Here is a 10,724-nt window from a genome sequence, read left to right on the forward strand (position 1 = left end):
GTTTTTCTAAATAAAAAAATACATTCGTAATTATCTCATGTATCCAAATGGGGAAAACCACATCAACCCCTACTGGAAAACTACGCCTGTCTCTCAAAAATTACACCCTTTTAAATTAATGGCCTTGCGCTATATGAGAATGGTGCAACACCACACGCATTCATGTTACGGCATTATGTAACCTTACTATTAACATCGGCGGTGCCTTAGAGCATCTCGTGATTTTGCACGGTTTTAAATTAACACCACGAAGCTGTCTGGAGGCTCTCCCATGCCATACTGCTGGCTGCTGTGAACAATCGTTGATCGAGCCGTTCGCTAAAAACAACGGTGCCAGTGTGCTACTACGTCCCCGGCGGTTACAAAAGACTCATACACACACCGCATACAACTATCTGATAAACCTACTGACCCGAACAAATTGTCCGGGGGTTTTGAACCACGGTTTTGAATATTACACGAGTTTTGAAAACCTGCATTTGTCAACACAACCCCGTATCAGCACAGGCTGGCCAGTCAACCGACGCAGTCTTGGAACGCACCACCGATCTGTGTGCGCGTGCATTCGCCTGCGTACGTGGATAATTCGTGCACGGCTGCATATGCCCGAGTTCTGCGCCATGCCGTGTGGGGTGTTTTGCATTTCAACAAGTCGTCAGCGTGTATTCCCAGGTGTACGGCTGTAAATTTGGGGTGGGGGGGGGTGAAGGTGCCGTTGCCTCGTGTTTGGCTGATTCCGCTTGAGAAAAGCGCTGCGAGCTTTGTTGACTTATTAAATCAACTGAAAACGCAGCCCGTAATGGATTGTGAGAAGCGTTGCGTGGTGTTGCCGGTGTAAAGTTCGCAAAACGGCATGCTGCACAAATGTACATTCTTGGGGGTGTAAACATTTCCACGTGCGCGCGGTTTGTTCGGGCGTGAGGCTCGCGATCGCCACGTTTACGTTTTTGCTCTTGGGTCAAGCCCTCGTCCTCAGAAAGAACGGGTTACATAGTCCCGTGTATGGCTAAGGGTGTTAAGTACTTTCCTTGTTCAGCCTCTTGTAAAAAGAGTTTGGCCGTAAATTGCTACGCAGAGCATTCGCTAAGTTGGCAATCGTAGGGACATTTTGTGGATTTATCCTCCGTTGTTCGATTCAGTTTCTGCCCGACTCGCACATTTTGCATAACTCAACGCAACCGTGCCTCGCACGGCCTATGTATGGGAGTTTGAATCACACAAGAGCATGCTCAAGTGCTTTTGTTTAAATTAATCACGGGTGTGCGAATGGGAAATGGCAGCCGGCTCTTTAGGGAGTTACACTCAAGCCTCCAAACTTGAAGAGGAGACACGGAGCCCCCTCTCAACGCAGCTGACTTGTCGGCCGAGCATCTCGGCGTAGCGGTGGGGGGGGGGGCTTTCTTTTGGTATTTTTTTCCCACTGAGACTCCCCCCTACCCCCCCAAAAGCCACGGCTCCGTGTCTGCACAGCATCAAGGCTGCATGTTTTCACATATTAACTGTACATTTTGCGATACACACAACCGCCCATTTTGAGGACGAGCGCTTGTGGTGCATCATGCCTCTTAAGCGTGCGTGTGTGTGTGCGTGCGTGCGTGTGTGTGCGTGCGTGTGTGTGTGTGTGTGTGCGTGTGTGTGTGTGCGTGCGTGTGTGTGTGCGTGCGTGTGTGTGTGTGCGTGTGTGTGCGTGCGTGCGTGTGTGTGTGTGTGTGTGCGTGTGTGTGTGTGCGTGTGTGTGTGTGCGTGCGTGTGTGTGCGTGCGTGTGTGTGTGTGTGCGTGTGTGTGTGCGTGCGTGCGTGTGCGTGTGTGCGTGCGTGTGTGTGCGTGTGTGTGTGTGCGTGTGTGTGTGTGTGCGTGCGTGTGTGTGTGTGCGTGCGTGTGTGTGCGTGCGTGTGTGTGTGTGTGCGTGTGTGTGTGCGTGCGTGTGCGTGTGTGTGCGTGTGTGTGTGTGTGCGTGTGTGTGTGTGCGTGCGTGTGTGTGCGTGCGTGTGTGTGTGTGTGCGTGTGTGTGTGTGTGCGTGCGTGTGCGTGTGTGCGTGCGTGTGTGTGTGTGCGTGCGTGTGTGTGTGCGTGTGTGTGTGCGTGCGTGTGTGTGTGTGTGCGTGCGTGTGTGCGTGCGTGTGTGTGTGTGCGTGCGTGTGTGTGTGCGTGTGTGTGTGCCCGATGTGAAAGCAAGTGGCGAGGTGTTAGGTAACTCCCTCGCCTGGTATGCAGGAGATCGTGGGTTCGATCCCAACCCTGAATGTCCTGCTGAATATTTGGAGTTTGCGTGTCTGTCTCCCTGTGGTCGTGTGGATTTTTTTCCTGGTCTTCCGATTTTCCCTTCCACGTTTAGAAACATGCATTTAGAGTAGTATTTGGCTGCTAGAAATTTCTCCATAAGCCACTTCGTTGAGCTTTCATTTGTGACCAGGTCACTTCTGAAAAAGAGCTACATAGCTCAGTGGACCTTACCTGGTAAAATAAAAATAGCTTTTAGTTAAACAAAAAGTGGTCCATTGAGATGTTAAGGCTCTTTCCTTCTCTACCCCCAACACGTTCCCTGCCAAATGCGGCGAGCTCAGAAGGCCATACAAGGGGTTTCATAAATAATCAGACAAATTAATGCGTGATGAGACGAGGCCTCGCCTCTTGATCTCCCATCAGTCGAAAACGGGGGGTGGGGGGGAAGAAATGATGGATTTGCATTAATCGTCGAAATAATTCAAAATAAAAATTTTTTTCACCCTAAAGATGTGCCGTGTTCGAATGACAAACATGCAGTGTCCTGCTTTGCCCGAATGTTGGATTAAATGTACGCCAAAGCTGCAGCCTCATCCCTGCTTGTGGGGAGCGGGGCCGTGGGACCAGACAAAACTGATCTTTGTAACCTTTTGCGCACAATTCCCTGAACGGTGGCGTGACATTCGGCTGGAGACAGGCCGAGTGGTGCTCATTTCACTTGCGCCCACAGTAATGTGTTCAAAGTGGATGCTGGACAACTATCAAGTAGGCATGACTTATGGCTTTTAATTACTCGAGCCACATGAACTAAAATAGCTTATTTTGCCAGTGCCATTTTGTGTGCGCGTGTGTTTTAAGCACTGCAGTGTGAGCGGTAGTGCAGCGGTTAGCGCGCTGTGCCACGAACCCAACCGCTCAAGTTCGAGTCCCGCTGATGGTCAACATCGGTGACAAATATATGAACCGATCCTGGGCCTCCCCTAGGTCGACTCAGCCTCAAATGAGTAACCTGGCACGGTGTGTAAACATCGCCACTAGGGAAACAAATGCGGTCGGGCGTGGTGCTGGCCACCTACCCCCTCGTGTACCGTGCCGGCCTTCATAGGTGCTCGCTAACAACACTTGCCCCAACAGTTTGTAAAGGCTATACGGGGGATCTTTGTCTTTGTAAGTTGCTATTTCTTCTAAAATCTTGGTCTACAAAGTCCCCAAGTTATTTGAACGTTTTGCCAAGTAGCTAATTGCATGCTGAGCAGTTTTTTTTCTTAAAATTTTTTTCTGAGAGCCAAGCCAGGGGGAGCTACGGTGACATGCGCACAAAAGTGGAACAGCTGATCCCGTTGCCGGGTTCTGACACTGGAGAGGAGGTGAAACTCGCCTCTCTCTCTCTCTCCATGAAATGCAATCCCACCCACTCTGTCAGGTGCCATCCATCTCTAGTGTGCGCTAAAGATCCTGTGACATAAACTGTTACGGCAAGAAGCTTGGTTTTATTTTGTATTACATCGCAGTTGGTGTGCGCATCACCGGCTATGTGTTCATCGATATCACACGGCCCTTAGTCAAATCCACTGCTGGATGAAGGCCTATAAGACGCCGCGTGGATCCTGGGGGCTGTTCTGGTTTTGACCCCCGTTCTTTTCAAAGCGCCGGTCGGTTTGCGTTGGTGAGAAGGGACCGGTTAAGATATCTTTCTCTCGCGATGTTGAACAACAACAGCGAGCACGCGACTTGGTAGTTGTGCAAATTGTATAATTCGACAAACCGCGCTTGCCCTTTTACAGGCAGATACGTTTCTACGAAAGTTATAGGTATAACGGTGAATTGAGGTCCATCGGGCAGTGAATTGACGAGGTTTTGTGTCACTCAGAGGTGTTCACAACAGCACGAAGTTTTCGAATACACTTGTTTAACTTTGGTTTTTGTTCATCGCATACATTTACCGGGTAAACACTGCCGACGTAAATATGAACGATATGTAATCCTCGGTGGTTGCTATTGTTGCCAATAGACTTCTTATGTCAAGACATCTTCATCAATGTAAATTGAGTGGCGCTGCGAGTCTCCCTTTGTGAGTGAGACACGGGCAAAATAGCCTCTTGGGATACCAATATGTGTACGCAGAACTCCGTTCTTTATCTCCACATATAAATGCAAAAAAAACCCATTTTAGACCATCAGCCTATTGGATTTGCAGAACAAAATTACCCACTTGCATTTGTTTAGGAAAATCCTGCTGTGTTACTGATGTTATTGGAAAAAGGGACTTCATCTAAACAATTTGGCTCTGTTCATCGTAAAAAAGCAATATTTTACACAAACTCATTATGCTCTACTGTGTGAGCGTTATAGGCGAAATAATATGTAAGCAGAACTCCATTCTGTATCTCCACGTAAAAATAAACATATATTTTAGTCCATATATAGTAACAGGCGGTGATCTGGCGGGAGCGCTTGTTGCAAAGTTTCACAGTTTGTGCCCAGCGGCCACCCTGATTAATACTGCGTGTGTATTAATGGTAATAATCACGTGCCGTCTGCGTCACAGTGGCCGTTACACATCCCATGAGGTCATTCGCAAGAGGAGGCGGGTTGCGTGCCAGTCCAAAAATTCGGAAAATCTCCTAAAAATGACTCAATTGGAATATACATAGCAATTGTCGACCCCCATCTGCGAAAGTATGGAAACACCCTTCTGGAATAAGATTCCATGAGAGTCAGTGAGGCTTTCCTGTGTAAACAAGTGTATTAACAATAATTATCCTTTGACCAATATAATCCAGATACCATATTGCGTCTGTTCGTGAGGCTTGGGCAAAATAAAGATGGGAAAGTTTTGAACAGAACATAAATAAAGACCCACAAATTTGTTCACGATGACTAATTCGGAGTGTGACCCAACACCGTTAATTGTAAATTCTACTGATGCAAGCCATATTTAACAAGAGATTACATTTCACACGGTTGGTCAATCAGGCAGGTCTTGCGTTGCGAAATAAAGAGTGGCTTCTCCAAACCTCTTCTCTGACGTTTGACCAGCGTGGCAGGATCGGTCAACACGCCCTCCAGAGAGAGATGCCCTCTCTAGTATTCCCTCTACAGTGGAGGCCCTTTCTGCCAGCAGTGGCGTGAACAAGTCATTGCGGGGCTGCGCCTCTAGCCTATTTATTACATTTCAAATTACCCAGGGTCTTCGATTAGTAAAATCGGTTACAATGTAAACGCGTTCCTCCCCATTCAAACTGTCCCCATTTATACAGCAGCAGCAGCAGCAGTCGCGCGCACAAAGCTATATCTAATCTTCCGTTAAGTTATTTCCGGGGCATAATTGGTCGCCCGGTGCTGGAAGGCAGAGAAGCCCCGCACGAGTAATCACCACAGACTTCCTGTCTGCTATTTAAATTTATGTTTTTATTAGTTTTTTTTTGTTGCACATGAGATGTTTCGAAAGTTGCGGCATACAGTGCAAGAGGTTCCAGATAAGGACAACTCACAATAAACAACTTCGTCAACTGGCCGCAGTTGCCATGCTACAGCTGGGGGCCTCGTGCCGGGTTCACGCTCCCGTGCCGCCCTCGTCCTCGTCGCGAGACGACAGACCGCGGATCTTCGGGGGCTTGCGCCCTGCGCATCGATCAGACGGGGGGCAGCATGTCGCGAGCGCGCGCGCGCGACACGGACAAGTCTTCAAAACAAAACAACAAAAACCAAAGAGCGCTATTAAATACGGAGGTCACTTTAAGGCGGTTGCTTTCTCGCATTTACGTGTGCCCAATTTGGAAGGACTAATTATAATGACCGTAATTTGCAGGGGGGCAGGCGCTCACTCAAAGCAGAGGGATGGCCTAGCGACCTAATGGGGCAGCGATCTAATGAAGGATTTCACCGGTTTAAATCGGAGCCTGCGCTTTCCACATCGCGGTTCGCGTGGCCGTCACGGAAATGTTAAAATCCCGTCGAGGCTTTCGGCAGGGTTAGAGTTTAATTGCTGTGATTACAAGCCCTATTTTGGGAGAGCTTGTGGGCTGTGAAAATCGCAAGTCATTTGAGTTTTTTTGTTGGCCATTTTTTTTGCCACCAGATACTAAAACGAGCGATAAACCCATATTTCGACTGGTAAATCTTTTTACTGCTCGTCAATTGGCAGTGAAATTGATGACTGGGCTGTATTTTAAATTTGTTTTTCTTTAAACAGTTTGACATTGCACGAAGCAGTATATTTGTACATCTCTACGCACGTAATTTAATTGAAACAAATGACCGTTCTTCCGTTGGCGGTGTCTATACAATTCCTGTTTTTTTTTATTTGCCAGCCATGATCAAGTCCACTGCTGCTTCCCTAAGCTGTGGCCGTCTCTCATGGTCCCGTGTTGCCAAATATCCCACTAGACCCTCCCTGCACACAAGTCGATCTCATCGCTGCATCTCCACGGTTACTGGTCCTCCACCGCCTTCCCTCCTGTGGCTGCCATGACTTCATTCATCTCAATCGGCAATCATCCGTCCGAGTGATGTGTCGCGGGGAAACCTGATTGTTCTTTATAACGATCAATAATAATAACGCCTCCGACCGGCATTCGTTCTGCGATACTTGTGTTCCTCTCCCGATGTCTCTGGTGTAATTCCATGCGCCGTTTCACACTCATAACCTCTCGTTCCATTGCCTTGCAACAATGTCCATATCTCTTATTTGTACGTAAAAGCGGGTAATATACACTGATTCAAAATCGTTCCACTTTAGGGACGTTGGTACGTAGCTTCTCATTATTAAGGTCAGTTTTACAAACTAACTCACCCCCGCCTGCTCTCGTCCTTTTCTTTGTTTTACCATTTTCAGCGCTGGTTCATCTTGGAAAGACTCCCCAAGGCACACAGACGCTGATGTACTTGCCAGTTGTGTCCCTCGAATAGATATTTGCATTTGTTTTGGGTACTTGCTGTCCACCACAGTTTGCCCTGCTTATTATCTTGAGCCCAACTTTGCAGCTTTTGTGATAGATTAAGTTAATCAAAAACACATTAACATCTCATATTTCTCCTGATGGCACAGTCATGACAACCAATGGAAATGAAAATTGATACTTTTTTGTCGAAAAAAACGGCACAAAACACAGATATTTAAAGAATTCAAATAACAAATGGCTCGTGTGAGGATGACTTTGATGATAGCTGTGTCACTGGAGCCACAACCTCGCAATGAATCACCCCCACTACTAAATCTGCTCTCAATCTAAAGGAATGATGATACTCTCAAGGTGCCTTTAGTGCCTTGCCAAACAAAGCCTGAAAATTAATCTCAATCCCACACCGTGTGAAAGGAGCATATGAGCAATTCAGATCTGGAAGCAGCCAGCCCTAATGAACCATTGCGCCCAGGTGCACACATTGGCACAAAAGCGTACGTGGCATCACGGCTTGGCTCGATCATGCTACGTTGGTACGGTCATAGCAAGCCCCTCTAAGGCCATCATAGCAAGCCCCTCTAAGGCCATCATAGCAAGCCACCTAGGCCAGGCCCCTTTACCCAATCACATCCTAGGTTAGTCATTGTCCGTACCTAGATGCGTCTCTTCTAAGCCAAAAGTCCCACGACTGCATGGAGATTGGGTTCGCGGATTCTCTTTCTTCACGCACACGTATTCTCTGCCTTTTCTGGAATCATGGAATCATAATTTTGATACTGGAGGCATCCGATCAGCTATCAAGCAATTTTTTCACAGATGTCAAATAGTCACGTCCACTGCCCTCACATCGGGACCTGAAGGCATAGAAAGAGATACATAGACTTGCATAGAGACCCATATACACTTGCATAGACTTACATAGGAACCCATACACATACATAGACGCATTATTTTAAGCAAAAGTCCCACTGCTGCGTGTGGCCAGCTACTCGTACAGCACGTTCGTCCACGTGCTTATACGCTATTTGCCTCTTCTCTCGTCGCATGTTTGTATGCACGCTGAACTTCTTTCTCACCGTACGAAGCCAACCAGCAGTGCTCATCTGAGGTGGGAGATATACGTATCTACTACATACATCGTCATTTGGAAAATGCTGGGATTAATAATAATAATAAAAAAATCAGTGAACATGAAACGAAGAGAGAAAGTTTCGGAAAACAATTGCGTAACAATTCCCCGCTCGGCCTCACCATAATTCCCTCCACATGGGCGCATTGCGGATATAGCCGGAGCGTTTGGTACGGCCAGCACGTGCCGAGTCGAGCCTGGAACGTTTTGCGGCGCACTGAATATTACCACCAAGTTCGACCTGAAATCTTCTCAACAAATCCGGTGACGGAATGGAAGGTCGGGGGCGAACACTCGACGAAAGTGCTCGTTCGACACTTGCAATGCCCCCTGGGCAGGGCGGTGACACGGCGAACTTGCCGAGTAGCGGCAAAGAAAGGCGGTCGTTTTTGGCATTGTGCCGTGCGTGCTTGCGTCCTCGGGCGATGCTTTTTGTTTTTAGGGCGGTTTTTTTTGGTGTTTGTAGCAGAGCGACCTTTTTTTTGGGTTCGGTGAGAAGGGCACAGAAGTCAGACTCCACTCTGTGTACATTTTCCTGGCTGCCGACTCACGCCCCCAGGGGCGGAGCGTTTAGTTCAATATCTCTTCCTCAGGCGGTGAGGTGCATTTGGGAATTGTTGCGGATTGGACTTTTTAAAAAAAAAAAGTCCTCTCTCTCTCTCCCCTTCACAATCCACCCCCACGCTGCAGAACATGCCATTTCGTGCCTCTTACAACCTCTTGCTTTTTTTACTTGTCATAGGCCTCTTTGTAAGCACCGTGCAGGGCTTGCATTCATTATATATATTTGATCGCGTGATATTTTTTTTCACCGCCCTATTTTTCATTCATTATTTACTCTTTATGGTGTTTTATCTTCTGCTTCTTCACCATCATTAATTTGCCTTCTCGCCCCGGCCTGTCCTTGACCTTTGCAGAGCTTGTTTGTTATCTGCGAGCGCGCGCGCGCGTGTGTGTGTGGTGTGTCGCGCGAAGTTTGGCGTTACAGGCTTCGGGCTTCTCGTGATGCCTCGGGCTGAATTCCACTGCTTGTGAAGGAGGCCTCACGAAATAACCGGGGGTGATGGGGGGGGAGAGATTTAGGTGGCTCTGTGGGTAGTCATAGGTAATAATGATAATAGTCTCCGTCCACTATAAATTGGTCAAAGGAGCTCTATAAATATGAAATGAGAAGATAAATCAATTCAGGAGGGGCGTGCTTCGAGATGCTTGGCCAATTCCGATTAAACAAAGAAATGTTTTGGCGTGCAGGGAGAAACTGGAGTACCCTGAGGAAACCCGGGCGTGTGAAGATGTCACACTCAAAGCTCCACATTAATGGATTCGAGAATCAATTTCTGTTTCGCCATCTCTCGGGCACGCAACAGACGAAGCTTACAATACCTGTTATTCCCAAGCAGTATCACATCCAAGTACTAATTAGGCTCGACCCTCCTTACCTCAAAAGATCCTACGACACCGGCCTCTGGAAACAACGAAAACAGATGGAGAAGTGCCTCTTGTGGTTACGTCATAAATCCTCCTGTGAGCAGAAACTATCAGGTCGGTAATTGAACGAGCGATTGTAAGAGGTGGTGCAGCGGCCTCGGTTTAAGCACCACGTGTTTCGTTGGCATCACCTCCGATTGTTAGCACGGTTAGCTACGTAAGGTGCAAAAGAAGTTCAACACACATAGAGGATTTCGGGCGATGGTCCTCCTCTTCATTATTGGAAGCCCTTTGGCTGATGCCTCACTGCCCCAGCTTCATGCAGCAGCTTCCGTTCAGAGCCCCCCGATGCTGACATCGAGATTGTAAACTAAACTATAAAACTATGGCCCACTGAGCTGTATAGCTCTTTTTAGACGCGATCGTGTGGAAATTTATAGCAGCCAAATGCTCTAAACGCGCGATGATTCTAAATGTGGAGGGAAAAACCCAAAGCTGTGGGCAAACTCTGCTCGTAAAGACGCCAAATTTCTCCCGCGGCGCTCCGTTATTTATTTTACTCTCGAGAATCTAAATGTTTTACATTTTCTGGTGACACTGGCATCATTGTTATCATCATCATCATCATTATACAGCTACACCTAATGTATTTTTCCATGAAATGACAAAGCACTAGTATTTTACAATTGTATTATATTACAATTGGCAATTGCCATCTGTTTTCAAGTCTCCAACAACAGCAAAAACACGACAATACGTGAATGTTGGATTGTCCGGTGCAAACACGAACATTGTTGTTGTTTCGTGAACGACCAAGACGAGTGTTGCCACGTACTTTGCCCGTCGCTGTCATGTTGAGTCGGCGTGCTCGAGAATTTTGCGAAGACGTCGCATTCTCCATCACCCACCGTTCTCCGCATCGGCGCGCGCCGCTCATCTGTCTTCGGTTACGAACGCCCCGCCGTTCTATCGTTTTGAATATTATTGCCGGTAAAATACCACGACTTTTCACACTTCCAAATGTCTGTAATGAGCACGA

Source organism: Lampetra planeri, chromosome 4 (genome assembly GCF_965212315.1).
Source record: "Lampetra planeri chromosome 4, kcLamPlan1.2.h2, whole genome shotgun sequence".
Classification (NCBI taxonomy): Eukaryota; Metazoa; Chordata; class Hyperoartia; order Petromyzontiformes; family Petromyzontidae; genus Lampetra; species Lampetra planeri.